The sequence below is a fragment of the Aphis gossypii genome, chromosome 1 (genome assembly GCF_020184175.1).
Source record: "Aphis gossypii isolate Hap1 chromosome 1, ASM2018417v2, whole genome shotgun sequence".
NCBI classification, from domain to species: domain Eukaryota; kingdom Metazoa; phylum Arthropoda; class Insecta; order Hemiptera; family Aphididae; genus Aphis; species Aphis gossypii.
This window is the reverse complement of record NC_065530.1, coordinates 29425399-29441688: the sequence shown is the minus strand read 5'-3', so window position 1 is coordinate 29441688 and position 16290 is coordinate 29425399. Positions and strand designations below refer to the sequence as shown.

Here is a 16290-nt window from a genome sequence, read left to right as displayed (position 1 = left end):
GTCCCCGGGCGTTTTAGATTTAAAAAACGGAAATGTGGTGACACTCGTGACAAAAGCGGAACAATGAACACACTTGCGTTTTAACATTATACAATACACCAAAATGTGCAAAATGTGTTGCCGGTTACTAAACGAACTAACAATAATACCTATAGCTACTTGATATTTACGAGTTAGTATAATGTTATGTGTTTCACTAAAAATCGTCGTACAGCACGAATGTTATATGCGATTGTTTCACCACAAATTGTCTTCCAATTTTCTAAATTGACTTATAATGAAATATTATGCACATATACGGTAATTTATAATTTTGTAAATACAATAGACAATCGAACAGCCTAACTTTACATAAAATAGGAACTTGTGAAAAGTATATTCCCAACTATATGAGTTTGTGCATCCCCCCTCGTCGCGCCGCTAGACACGTACATATTCCCCGGGTTAGTGTTGAGGGCTTAGGGGTGATTAAAACTTTTAAAAAAAGATCATTCCACTATACCAAGCCCCTGCAATATAAAATACATCTGTGAACGATAATGTGAAAACGGTTGGTTATAGGACGAGATTCGTGTAGTTAACGGATAATTTATTACAAATTGACAGTTGTATAATTACAATAAAATTAGAATAATCCACTGTTTAAATTATTGGTTCGAAATGTGTAGCAATATCTCAACACATTTTTTCTAACTGATCCAAACATGCTTTGCTTTACGTACTATTGTAGGTTGATATAGATCGTTGTAAATAGTAATTAATTTATTACTTGTATATTATTATCTGTTAGGATTTTAATTAAATCGTCATCAGAATAATCGTCGTATCGTTGGCTTACTGCGGATATAATGCGTTTCGAGCCATCTGTTCAAAGTCATTATTTTTCACACAATATGATGATGTATGTGTAGTAATAACGACATAATTATTATTTTGTGCCTAGTCGAGCGAACCGACAAATCCCATGTCGTTTGCAGGTACCTACCCTATGTCGCGTGCGAGACGATTCCATTCATTGTATTGTCGATCTCCAAACAAGATCTATTTATATATGTATAAATAACAATAAAAAAAAAGACAATCTAATTTTAGAAGACAGATAGAGATAGCAGAGAGAAATAGATAGAGAGAGAGGGAGAGAGGGAGGTAAGTTAAATAAATAACGTTCACAGGTGTGTGGGGGCGTTGAGAAAATAGGTAACTATTCCATTAATTTTTGTTTCGGACGCGTCCGCCCTTCGAAATAAATTTTCTTTTCATATATGTGTGTGTACACTACAATAATAATACAGCCACCTTGTTTGGGAAACATTCGTACATAAGCGTCATGCGTTCAGATTATATATATATATGTTTTGTTTATATTTTTTTCTTCTTTTTATTGTTTCCTCGTCAACTATGTTCGCTATTTTATATAAGTGCGTGTCAGTATGTCTCAATAATAACTGTTAAAATCACATATTTTACTCGATACGAATTTCTTTAGAATTAAGACTGTAATCAAATTTTGTTTTAGTAAAAAAAAAAAAAACACATATACCTTGTGTTTTAGTATAGTTGATACATAATATATACTTATACATTAAATAATATTATATTATAGGTTTATCGGATGTTTCTTTGATCCAACCGGTCCATCACACGCGGCGCGTGACTAATCGTTCGAGGATTTGTATTCTGTATCTATATCAGAGTCAAACATTGGCTCAGCTTATATACATGTATTTTATTTCCTGTAAGGTAAGTATTAGTAGGTATACTTGTGTCTTTTTTTTTGTCGATTTGTCATCGTTATCTCCCGACAAATTATTCAATATCTATACACGATTTGAGCTTGGTTTGAAAAATATTTATTTATTTTAGTTTCAAAAACGTGAGTTGATAGTAAACTTGAAAGCTGTTCAAAAACTTCAGTTATAAATATAAAATGTTTACATAGATATAAACACACGATGAACAAGTCTAATGAATAAAACCACGGGTCTTGACCTTCTGATTTTAAATAAAAATGTAAATTGTATTATAAACCATTTTACAAAATATTTATAAATTAACCGATTTATAGTAATATGCATGACATACTGTACACAGATCGTCTTTTACTGTCGTATTGATGATTAATCGTATATCAGTTTTTATCCATCTTGGACTTATATTATTTTTATATACTAAATTATTTTAAGAGAAAATTGAATATTTCTTAAAAAAAATATCTACATTCTATTTGTATGTAATTAAAGATGTTCAAAAAGTTAAAATTAACTCAAAGTAGAAATGAGTGATCATCTTATATGAATATCGAAATAGTGTAATTTAAAATAATAATTAAGTATCAAGTATAATTATGTTTCAGCTCGTGTAGTAAGCCAATATTGGAACTTTGTAAATTGTGGTTTCGACGTTAAAAGACAACTTTTATGGAATATTTAATTGTTAATTTTATATTGACACATCAATCCGAAACGATTCAAATTTTTAATTTGGTACGCATAGATACTATCTACAACATTTTGCTATTCAACTCGATGTAGACAAAAAAACATTAAATATACAATGGTCATTATTCTTTGAGACCACACTGGACGTATTATACTCTTTTATGTGGTTTTTCATAATACGTTTTTCCAATGATTCAAAACGAGGGTCAGATTTGAAGCAATGGATATAATATGGATACAATACCTGTTTTCTGTTAAAATCTTGCTTTATAACGCGCGCTTCATCTTTGATCCACGTCGCGCCTACCTGCGCAACCGTCTTTGCCCCACTGCTGTACACAGACCGAGCCCACCCACGTCCAATTTTAATAATATTTTTTTATTTTTTTTTTTTTTAATGAAATAACAAACTTTTTTTAACATTGACGTTGACGCCGAACACAACCATTAGACCAGAACGGCCTTAACAGTCTTTACCGAGATATCATTGCGTTGGCGTATCGTGAGACGCGTTATATAAGATATAACAGTTTGTAATATACAATGTATAGCATGTATCTACCTAGGAAATGCATTCGTGATATGTTTTAATATTATGTATATTTATTTATAATATGTTCCTACACTTTTATTACCGACGTGATGTTTTAAATAAAGAAAAAAATATAATAAAAAAACATGATATACCTACTGGTTATGGTTTCTCGGCAATAAAATATAATATATTTGGTTTAGTATCGTTTTTAAGATTGTCATTTTTATACTACTTGTGGGTTAAATTAATCATTCCCTATCGTTTCAATGATTGATATAATATAAAACGTTTATTATACATACAAGTGGCGCAATGAAACCTTATTTTCTGTTTATATTATGTTTTCTATGTTATCCATGTACAATATACATATATCATATATGTACTTATTGTACTTACGAGTATGTGTATTTATATATAATATGAGTATTTATTGATTTTTCACTCGTTTTCACTGAATTGGTGCAAATATTTTTTCTTCAAATTTATTCGAAGATATTCGATATTTTGATGCGTGAAGTTATAAAATTTATAGAATAAGTTTCCACTGTTAAAGTGAATATTATAAATTGTTTTAAAATGTTATTTTTAAAGTAATTTATTTTTACTTTTTAATTTTTACGCTCATATATATTTATATATTCAAAATAATGTAATTATATAGTCGTTAAATTCGTTAAAATGAATATTATCGTGTGTGTATACGATTTCTCTATAGTACCAACAGATGTGATTCTGCGTCTGATAAGCTTATGCTTTTTGAAAATGTCAAACGAATCGGTTACATCATTAAAAAAACGAGTGTACATTAAAATAATGATAATTAAATTAAAAACCAGGTGGGAGGCCTTTTTAATTTGTAAAAATAATCAACCTAAAGTTTCGTTATTTTTTTTTTTGCTTTCTTTTTGCATGAACATTATGGGAAAACCGGAGGTTTTAATTTAGTAGACGAAAAAAACCTTTGTAGTAATTACATTACGGGTAAAACAAAATGTGAGTGGATCTACTGTGGTGTTATGTAATAAATGTGTGTGTGTGTATGTGTGCATCATATTTTTTTTCTATTCTTTTTCTGTTCCCTTTGAATTAACTGACTTAATTGATGCCCCGACGTCCCCAATTGTTTGTGTGTGGGTTTGTGGGTTTGTGGGTTTGTCTATATATTAGATGTATAATATAATATATAATATAATATTTTTCACGTTTTTCTTTCCTTTTCTCGTTATTTTGTTTTTAAAACGCGTATAATAGACGTATATACATGCTTTCAATAGCTCTTTTCTCTTCCCGTTTGCATCCATCATCGCGCACACACTTAAAATTACCAAGTCCTTCAAAATTTCCTCGGCTGCGGGATGATACAATTGAAATAAAAAAAAAAAGCTTTCAAGGTTGACGTGAACAAACCCTGCCATACATCTGCCGGTGCCTTAGATACATTACTATAACTCTATATTTTATATTTTATTATATTATATTGTAATAATATTTTATGTAGCAAAAGATTAAAATATGAACCACCGTGTGTGTGTATAGTAATTTTGACTGGTATCGGTTTGTCACATTTACTTAATATATTTCACTAGTATATTATGATATTTGATTACATTAATAGATGTGTGTACTACTTAATTATAGATTAGTCTAGCTATAGAGCACTAGTTTTTTCGTAAGTGTTTTAGTGTTGCATATCGTAGTAGATATTTGTTTTATGCTAAATGAAACAATGATTTATTTTACGTTATAGAGTAGGAATTTCAGATTTACTTAATTTAACACAATATACAATATGTATCTACAATTAGTGATCATTTTATGTACATAATATTATGATCGTGTTATGATTTGCTAGCAAATACTAAATAATAATATTATAAGACGCAAAATGATCATCATTCTATACATTATAAATACATAGGACTAATATTTATTATTACTTTAAAATAAATAGGCATAATTAATTTTTTTAGTTAAAATTATACAACATTATTAAGTTTTCCACTTGTGGGTGTTCACACTATGCACGCAATCATTCGAAATAAAAATCATACCCTTACATATCTACACTTGGTGTTTACGTAGTTTTTTAATATACCAGATATCGAGCAAAGTTGTTGCGCTTCATTAATTCTCTGATATAAATAACGGCTTTCACAACATGCGTCAAGTGGTATCAAAATAAATGATCGTGCGAAAAAACCATATATTATATACCTTTATACACCAATACACCTGTATTATTTTTTATCATACCACAGTTAATATTGAGTCTCTCACCACCAACACTGTTGTATTGTTGTGTATTATACTATAAGAAAATACAAGCTGTAAAAATATGTTTAATTTGACACAACACGTCAACCTTAATTAATTATTGTACTCGTACCTGTTTATAGTATGTTATTTATTAGACACTAAACGTATGGTAATATTTGCATTTTCAATAAATGTGTGTACTATTTACTAAAATCCTGATGGACAAATATTTAATAGTCATACATATTTACTAATATTTCCATTGATTCGTGGGTAATTGCAAGATTTTAACCATTTATCAATATATCACATTTATATGAGAAAACGGAAAATCTCATAGTTTATAGTGTTCAGGTTGAATCAGAAATAGAAGTGAAACTATACGAGTTATGAATTAACATCGGATATTATATTACATGTAAATTATAATGTATAAAGGAGCCCAGTTATTTTCCGATAGCGCAGTTTCCGTTCAGGAAAAACGATTATAATATACGCGAGCAATAATTTATTATTTTTCTATATCCCCGCATATTGTAGTAATGTTATTTATTGTAAATTGACAACGGTAATAATAAATAATAATACATAGATACTATGTGTTTTATAGCTAATGTGTGAACTTTTTTCCCGTATCTTTAAATGTAGGCAGTAATGATCAAACATTTATTATACTGTCATAAAAATTATAACAGAAGTATGTACCTAAATAAAATGAAAAACAACCGTGATAACACTTACTTACATCTTGCTTTAACAAGATCGCTGTATATATTCGTAAAAACAAGTTCACATTTTCTTTTACACACGAGAATATCACTAAATTAATCTCACATATTATATCGTTTAAAATCTCATTTAAAAAATACCGCGTTTAAATTGTAACTTGTAAGAGGGTACTCGTACTTATAATTTATTTTTCTTAAATAGTTAAATTTTTACGTACGGCACTTGTATATTTTATAGCAGGTTAGGTATACGTATTACGTACAGTTATTTGGGTCACTACTTCTTATTTACTTAATGTATTTTCAGTTTAACGATTTTTCGTGTTAACTGGGTTTTACACACGCATACACGGTACACAAACAAATGGATACGAATTTTCATTGTTCACTTTATAAAAAAATACAAGAAAAAAAAAAATTCTATGATGTTTTAAAATGTGTAAACCTCCTGGATTTTCAATTATTGTATTATATGAACACACCACTACAATTTTAAAAGATTGTAGAATACTTGATAATATTAAATATGTACATATTTCCACGATAATAATTAGTACTTTTTCACTACAACAATAAGCGCGTGTTAAAAAGTTTCAGGAACGATAGAAACTGAGAAATTTTTTTAAATAATGGAATGTTATGTTAAAATCGTTTTTGGCGGTGAGAAAGAAATTAAAATATAAAAATATTCTTATATTGTTCTTTATTGTTTAATTTTTCATATTTTATTTAACATTATGATCATTTGCTATACGCGTCGTATAACGGAATTTCTATTTATAGAAAATTGCTGTAAATCGACTGAAATTTTCTGCTAAAATTTGTTTTGTTTTTTTTTTTTTTTATAAAAGTATTCAAACTTGAATAAAATATTATTTGCATAATATAATATACGTCGATGACCAATTTTAATTAAATGACTACAACGCATAAAATAATACATGCTTATAATTATAGTTAAGATATATAGGTAATCTATAAGAAATCTTTTCGATTGTGTAATTTCTACATACCTATTAAATCGTATAAAAAAAATTGCCTATATTAACTAGTAAGTTGTATTATTATGCGTATTTCTTTAACGAAAGTGCGTGGGACATACACATACACACACGAAAATATGAGATGGTTTAATTAAGCTATAATGTGTATAAATATTTATAGGGGATGGCATATTATTGTATACTTTTGCAGTTACGTGTAGGGATGAACGAGCGCCGCGCCGCGGCGGCGGAGGCGGTACCAACGGCAGTGGTCTTCATAACTCGGTGAAGTTGGTAACACTGCGATACCACCATCACCAACATCACTACTACTACCACCACTGACATCGTCACCCCCCTGTACCGGGCGTGGCCGCTCATTAAAGGAAACATTCGGCGGCGGCGGCGGCGGCGGGACGCAAGGACCCGAAACCGCTGCAACCCTCCGACGCCGCCGACACCACCGCCACCGTCCGACTGAAATTCCGTTGTGCGCGCCCCATAAATTTTCATTCAACCCGACTGCACGACGACAGAGGAGCACCACTCGCCCCCGGGCCCACGGAGGGGGCGACACGACCCGATAATAAACGTCGTCCGACCTCTCCTCCTCGTCCACTCGGATTTTTTCCCTTTTATGACCCACACGACTTTTATTGCGCTCAACTATTATATATGTGTATATGTACATAAAGTGCCCGGACGGACGACGAATCCTTCTCCTGCAGTTTCCAACGTGCACATAAATATATACCACACCCGTAGTCGCCTGGTGACTGTGGCAAATTCGTTAATGTTTTTCGGGGAAAAAAATAGCCTCCCCCGCCGATAGGTTAAAAACGTATTATAATATGTTTAACAATATCATCATATCGAGTCGTATACGTATGTAATGTGTTTGCAGGTTGAATCGAATCGACCGTTGCGTCCGTTACATACCTACATATCATTATAATAATATCTCTTTATAAACACCTTTGGGTACACTATAATGTATTAATAACCCCGCGCGAGAAACCAAACCTGCTGTTTGCAGTTTACAACTGATGCACATTGAATACGACTATTCCGAAGTTATGGTTACACATCGCGTTTCTCGAGTAACTACATAAATACCATAAATATCTATATGTGGTGGTAAGAAGAGGGCGAGTATATAATATATATATATAATAAAATGTACTGCATGCAAATGTAGGTATATGTGTGTCAAAACCAATGCACGTGCCTGCCGACCGAGTATATCCGGCGTGTATTCAAAGGCTTAGTTCCACCACGGACAGTTGGATTAGGTTTTAAGGCCCCCGAAAGTTGCAGTCGCTGTGTTATTCCAATAGGATTACGAATCTACATCGCGAGTGTATTATTATAATATAAAATATATACATGTGTGTGAATGTGTATGTATACAGATTCAGCCACCGGATCGACAAAGAGTCTCTCAACCCCCTCGCCGAGAAGCTGACCCTTCACATATACCGGTCTGTCCGTTTAACCGTACAACGACGAGACCACGGATGCGAGACCGGTCGAAGAAAGTCAATATTATTATTTTGTTGACCGTTTTTGAATATCGGCATCGCCGACTTTACGGACACTGCTGCAGGTGTGTGTGTGTGTGTAAAATATTATTCATCGGATTATATATATTATACGTGTATATTTTGTATCCGACCAAAGATGACGAGTATAATTATTATTTGTACATAATAATATAAGTTAGGTACTCGTCAAAAAACGAGTGGATCGCAAATGCCTTGGATTATTAGTTATTGCATATACATATAATTAGTATGACCGCTGTTGGATGTCCGAAGAGCCCCCTCCACTTTTGTCCAAAAACGAAAAATAACTGTAATTATTGTTGTTCTCGCTAATAATGAGAAAAAAAATTATTTTACCGATCAATTTTTGTTCACACGAAAATCAAAATTAATATTTAATGCAAACCGGAATATTTTAATGATGAATTATAATTGTCTTATATTATCTAAACATTGTTTTTAAACAAAAATGATGAAGTATGCGTTATACCTACTTATAAAATATCATGTTAAATTTATTGACATGGTAATATCCAAATTATTCAAGTAGCTATAACATATTTAGAAATAATTGAAGGTATCGATAATGATATGCACAGCGCAATACATTTTTAAGTTAATAACTACAGTTTTTCGTTAATAAAGATTAAAGAATTTATTTTTGTATTTTTTTTTAGCAGTAGACTAGTTAATATTATATATAGAAGGTATATTGATTTAACATTGGATAGTTGAAATCGAAATCAGTTATTACACTTGATATGGACGTTTTAATGGGTTGTCCATGCCTTTATAATTTAAATAATATGCAATAGAAAAATTTTAATTATTAAGTACAAAAGTAGTAATGTTTCAATATAAATTAGTAATACTTTTTTCGATTTTTCTGTTTGTCTTTTATTCATTTGTTCAGGTTTTTCGGTGTCAGGAGTGCATCGTTGTGGCGTGGATACGATATGCTAAAAACATTCTCTGCAACCATCTCTTTTATGTAAAAAAAAAAAAAATAATATATTTTTCCGATTCAGTGGCTATAAGTACCGCGTTCCTGGTCGGTCAGGACGACGACGTAGCACCGCACCACCGCAGCGGACCCACCGGTTGCCGCAGTATTATAATGCCAATAATAATAACGGCCGGACGCGAGACCGTAGGTCGGTGAACCTATTCGCGGAGACAGGTATCGCGGAACCACCGTCGGGCGCCGCCACTGCTGCGTACACTCACGCACAGCGATTTTCAAAGAATAGATTTTGTCGCCACTGCCGAGTATAATGCGTATATAAGTGTATAATAGCCGAAGTCGTCTTGCATAATACTCTTCATATTACGCCGCCGTTCGGGGAAACGCGGAAAACGGCCGTCACACGTCCGCGTCCGTTTCCCCCGCCGCCGATCAGTCACAGTTTTCTCCGGTCTTGCGTCTGCCCGCTGCGCGCCCGCGATTTATAATATATATCATCATTCATCACAATGATCGAACGCGAAACGCGCACACCGCGGTCGCGGTATATTATTACCATACATTTCTGTAGGTACCTGCCTATAACACGACGGCGAGGAAATCGCTGTGAGAAACGTCTCCTCTACATCCTCAGTCCTCCTTCTGCTATTCCATCTCGCACCGACGGTGCTGCGCTGTATTGATGCGGTTTTCGCTTTAACAATAAAAAAAAATTCCGAATAATCGCGGATCGAATGCGATATTTTTGTTTCCTATTTTTCGATTGAGTTTTCGTTATTGGTACATTTCCTGTGCATCGCTGAGATTTCAGTAGACGTTTAAACGTGTGTACCTCGATACTTTTCATGTCGCGTACAAACTATTTTTAAGTTCTCGAAAATTATAAATCGTGTCTCTTATTGCTATACTTATGTATCAAAATCTCTTAGATATTTCACTATAGGAATGGATCACGCGTAGTCGGAAGTCGTCCCATAAACGAGAACGTTTCTGATGCTCGAAAACGGCTGACTTCCAAATTATAGATAATTGAATAGCTTTTAACTATCAGTGTAGGATTTGAATTGATTACGTAAAAGTGGGTGGGTGATTTTTTGGACGTATATATATTCACCTGTGTGGAGTGTAGATCAATTGACGTTTATTATATTATTAAGTTCTGTCTATGCTACGAATACGAATTAGTTAAGTGTATACAATAAGGCACCCAAATGAATTTTTTTTAATAATATAGCAAACAAACGAGACCCATGAAAAATTTTCAGCCACATCGAAATGCAAATATTGTGTGATACAAACATAATATCTTTGTGTCAAATATGTTTTTATTATATATATATATTTACTTAATTAATTTTCATCTTGTATCCTATTATATCTTATTTATCCTATTTTATTATTTTATTATTATTTTTATAAATTTATATTATAATAAATAATATTGTATTACAATAGAATATAAATATTTTACTCTGTGTATTGTGTATCTTTTATACTTAATAATGCACACAGTATATAATTTATTGTAAAAATTAATAATTCAAATTTAATTTTAAAATATCTTAACTTATAACAGAGAGGTGAATTCAAGTTTTCTGCTATTGCAGCGAAAAAAGAAGAAATGAAATAGAGCACGATATGTTTACTAATAAATTGCAACTGTACCTTGGCGCTAGAAATTTGATAAAACATGAAAAACGGACGGAATGAAGAAATGCCTCTTATCGTCGAAGAGACGCGCCGCACTCCAACCGTGACGACGCCGTGAATTCAAAATGCGTCATTTGTTTCCCTCTCGGGCGTGTATACATAAAAAGTGTCATCTTTTATAAAACATTTAAATTTGCATTTTGATCGTGTACAAATACTCCTGGTGTACATATTTCTAGATAATAATAATTTTAAAAGAGAGTGGAATTATTACTGTTAAACAAAATTTATGGATGGCGTTATAATAATAATAATAATAATAATACGTCAAGATTTCATTCGAAATACACGCGCGTATAATATAATATAATATAATATAAGTTTATAAGAAAATATTTTTCCTAGGAAGGAAATTAATATAATTTACAGAACCTGTGCCACATCGTCCGAAAAGGCTACGATCGATGATAACACGAAGTCTACGACGATTTCGGAACGCCGTGTGCCCGAGTATAAATTCATATTTTATTTTACGCGCGTGTACACGGAAAATGCATTTAATCGATTTTCGCTCGCGTTTTCAAACCTTTTTTTCATTATTTTTTTTATTTTATTATGCGCGTATCGTATTTAATATTAACAGTGCGCTTATATATTATATTATATAATCATAATATAAACGTTTTTCACCGTAGAAACTTACGCGTGGTAAAAAGAAAAATGATTAGCGAACAAGAACGAGATATTTAGGTAGTAAAGTGGGAGGAGGGGGAAGACACGAGTGGTAAAAGCAGGTGAAGCTAATCAATGCCAAAACTCTGGTGTGCGGCGGCGGCGTGTTGCTCGGCAACAGCCGTTACGCTGGTCCCAACAGTTTTAGTTATAATACAACCCAGGTAAAACGCCCTCACTCTCTGTACCACTTGCGCGCACACACTCACACGCCGAACACACACACACACAGGTAAATATATATACATATTGTGCTTTTGTTCGAGGCATTTGCATGGGGCCCCCAGCCGATATTAGGTGCGTTTGTGTGTGTGTGTGTGTACATAATGTGTGCGTATATTATACATAATATTATGTATACACATTCATATATATCGACAAAGGTCCTATGTATATATATTATAAATACACGCACACACAAGACCACGCTGTTGTCATTCCGCGGCGTCCTTTACGAGCTTGCACTACACACACACACACACACACACATGCGACCGAGCGCGTATGCACTTAAGCTTTTGACAAATTGCTATGCGTGTATTGTCGGCCGAATAATTGACACGTACCGGACGATTAACATATTTAAAATACTCCGCGGCTAAAGCGCACACACGCGCACGCGCCTCGCTTACCGCCCACGCACTGCACAGACTGTACACGCGCGCACACAACACACACACATCACGCGAGAGCGCGAGGGCTAGCGCGAGCACGCCGTATATAGCTAGCTCTCGTTAGTCTAAAACCGGGGTTTAGACGGATTTATATCTCTCTTGTTCAAACTTTGTGACAGGTTGAAAGCTTTGTTCTTGATTAAGTTCAGTAATCCGTGCGCTGGAGCACGCTACGGCTCTCCCTCGCCGTCCGCCCGTTCCTACCGGTCCGCCAAACTCTAGCCGTAGATTAAGTGATAAAATATAATTTTTTCATTTTCTCAAGCCTTTCGTACCCACACCAAAGAATCGTGATTTTTTTCTATTCATTTATCTCTCTGTCACTCCTTCTGCTCAGTCTCTCTGTCTCTGCAGACAGCTTCTCAGTCCCAACTTGTTATTATTATTATTATTTATGCTAATATCGCTGCAACTGACTCATTATACAGTGCACACAATACACGTGCAAGCAATTCAATTTAAAGTCACGCCGTCTGAAATTATTAAGATAATCTCGTTAGTATATGGTCGCACACATAAACACCAAGCCAATACTGAGACAGTTTATTATAAGATATTAAGATTTTTTTTTAATACGGAATAAAATCGCCAAAATATTAAAAATGGACGGAAAAGTAAAAAAAATTATAGTGGTAAGAAAAATAAAAAACTTCGTCGAGAAATATTCATTCGGGTAATCGCGTTGATCGTTGTTTCCCGTAACAGTAAACTGCGATAGCGTTAGCGAAAATGAATTGTCCCGACATCGGCGAGAAAGACGCGCCCGACTGATGACTGAATCGCTGAATGCGGGTGAATCGTCGGAGGGAAGTTATTTGCATCTGTTGCACCAAGCTGTGTAATTAAAACGTCTACTTAATGGAATGGAAACAATTATTAAGTAACGTTTTAAAAATTTAACTAAATCCCCGTCAACGCCAGAGTGAAATTGGAACCCAGGTCGTGTCAACGGACGGCCATTGAGACATTATTTACCAACACACGCATGGCTTTATTTATAATAAAACAACACGCACAATTAAAAATGATAATAGTGTGTTTACAATCTATTATTATATATTATTGTCATTATTTTATTTTATAAATCGTATAAACGAGGTAGAACAAGCATCTATTGTTCGGATTCAGGCCGCCGTCGGAATGAAGTCTATCGCATGTATAGACTATAGGCATACTTTTTTTTTTGTGAAGAAATATATATTTTGCAAGATGCGAGGCGACAAGAGGACGTGTGCTACACATAGCCGTATACACAATATCAACATTGTGTCATCTTCTCTTCCTACATATTATATTCTACGATGCGTTCGAACTTAATACTTGTCACAATTTCGAAACTCCGTAAAAACGTGTTTAGCATTTATATGGGCTGTAGTGAGAAAAAAATCTGTCATCGTGTGAACTCAAGCGAGCTAAAAACGTTTAATATCATTTCTTCATCATTGGCGGCTGCGACTTCAATGTTATATTATTTTCTTAAAGAATGATGGCAGTGTATGGGCGAAGTACAGCGTACAGGTACCCGAAAACGACGAAAACTTATTATAAATGTTCTTGTAGTACCTATGATATCATAATATAACACAGGTATAGCGATTCCGTATTATTATTGTAATATCATTAAGGATTTTCAAAAGGGAAACCTTTTGTTAGACTTTTATAAATGTTTCTTGAATGACTCTAAGATTTTTAATTATTGATTTTTCGATTAATAAAAAATAGGTAAAGTTAGATGAAATACAAATATTATTATACCTATAATACCTGTACAATTTAATAAATAAATGAACATGAAATATTAAGTTATAGGTTATTCGATTTCAATAACGTACGAAACCTTAGCTTATTGTATAATCTATAATGTAGTAACACGATAAGGCTGGGATTATCCTCTAGAATAAATTATATTATAATGTAGACATGACCTCGTCATACAGTATCGGACATATTTTGATTTTGGAAATATTTGAAATAGTGTTATTATAACACGATTATGGTGCATGGTGCATGAAGTAATATGAAATTACACACGCACTCTGCCGATTCCAAAAATGTGTTTTGATTGTGTACCTTATGATGTGGCGATGAAAAGAGAAAAGGTAGAGAGAGAGTTGAATTCAAAAGACCCTTATGTCGACGGGTCAGGCCAGTTGTGTCGGCAAATATTCAGGTAGATGGCGAAAATAAAAATATTATCTATGTCGATCAATATTGTTTGTATAATAATATATATTATAATATTTTCAAATGTTGTGTTTGCAAGAGTTTTCCTTCGGATCCAAATTTCTTGATTGTTCAGTTATAGTTATACAGAATTCCGTACTCGTTCGCAACTACACACTCGACGACACAGCTCTGTTCAATTTAGGGGTTCAGGTATGCGATTTATGAACAATGAAAAATCATTCAGTATTTGTTGACGTCGAAAAAAAATCACTTACTTCACAGTACCGTCGATTATTTATTATTATCATAATAGGATACGGTGAGGGGATACGTGAGCGCTCGATGACTGCCCATTTTCTTCGGCAAAAAACCCATTATCGCCTTGTTATGTTATGGTGTTTGAACAGACCCTAAAAACGGTTAGGGTGCGGCGCTTTGAATTGTTATTTTTAAACTATTTTTTATTTTTATTTGACAATAAAGAACGAAAATTAGCGGCCAATATCATAATGATTTCTATTCACATATTTTTTTACCTTCCCTAACCAGTCCTCTAAATGTACCTATCCTTATTTAAGTATAACAATATCACACAATTGTTTATTACTAAACATTTTAAAAGCGCGGTCATAATAAATTACACAATAACATAATAATTCAAATACATCTACACATCGACGTATTATAGTATATTATACAACATGCGTAATAGTTACAAGGGCTGTTGGGTTTACACAGGTACCTATATTATAAATCCGGCTATCCGGGACCCTCTAAACGGACCCTATAACTGAATATCATTCCGAATGACGGCAATGTTACATTTTGAAAACGACACTCACCTGTAGTGTAGGTTGTGATATCTCTTTCCGGAGCGATATTACCAGCGTAATCCTCTAGTGGTGCACTCTGCGACGTTTTCGGCACTCGTCATAGCTTTTCAAAAAAAAAACTTCACAGCAACGCGAACACACACACAAATAAGCACACAAACACAAACGTACCAATATAATATTATTATATAGTATAATTAATATTTTATATTAATGATTCTTATCGTAAATAGACGAGGAACATACAGGGGGTATGGGATTCGCTTCAACCGGCAAAAATCCAACAACGATAATATGGCGTATCGGCGGCAAAGGCACTGGGGAAACTCGTCGGAAAACTGACAAATCGTATACGAAAACACAATATTTCCTAACAATAATAACGGCGTCGGAAACTCGGCAGCGACGACGACGGAGACTATACAGCGACCGGTCGGAATGAACGTGCGTGCTGGTGTGTGCGTGGAATTCCGGTCGAAAGGATCCCCGGTGCGCGGCGGCGGCGTTCGGGCGTCGGCCACTGCCGGCGATCTGAACCGACGCCGACCGACCATCGATTTTCTGACCCCGGGCGGGATCGTGTTTTCCGCCGTTGCCGCCACCGTTTTTTCCTTTCCTCTATACATAGTATAATAATATAGTTTTCGGCTGCTGCTGCTGAACAACGAGATTTTCTGCGGCGTGCGTGGCTGCATAAACTGTCGGCCGCCGCCTATCGAGATAATGTCACAATAACGACAATGCAATAAAATAATATTAATAATTGTTATTAATATTATATTAT

At 33.8% G+C, this 16290-nt stretch overlaps 1 protein-coding gene across 5 annotated transcripts in view; it reads right to left on the bottom strand.

Annotated features, from left to right (window-relative positions):
• LOC114127242 (protein turtle) overlaps positions 1-15979 on the bottom strand; it is a 108027-nt gene extending 92048 nt beyond the window's left edge. For all 5 annotated transcript variants that reach the window (XM_050199887.1, XM_050199905.1, XM_050199896.1 and 2 more), the window contains exon 1: positions 15516-15979. The gene's annotated coding sequence lies outside the window, so the exon portion shown is untranslated. The remainder of the gene's footprint in view (positions 1-15515) is intronic.
• Positions 15980-16290: the final 311 nt, after the last annotated feature.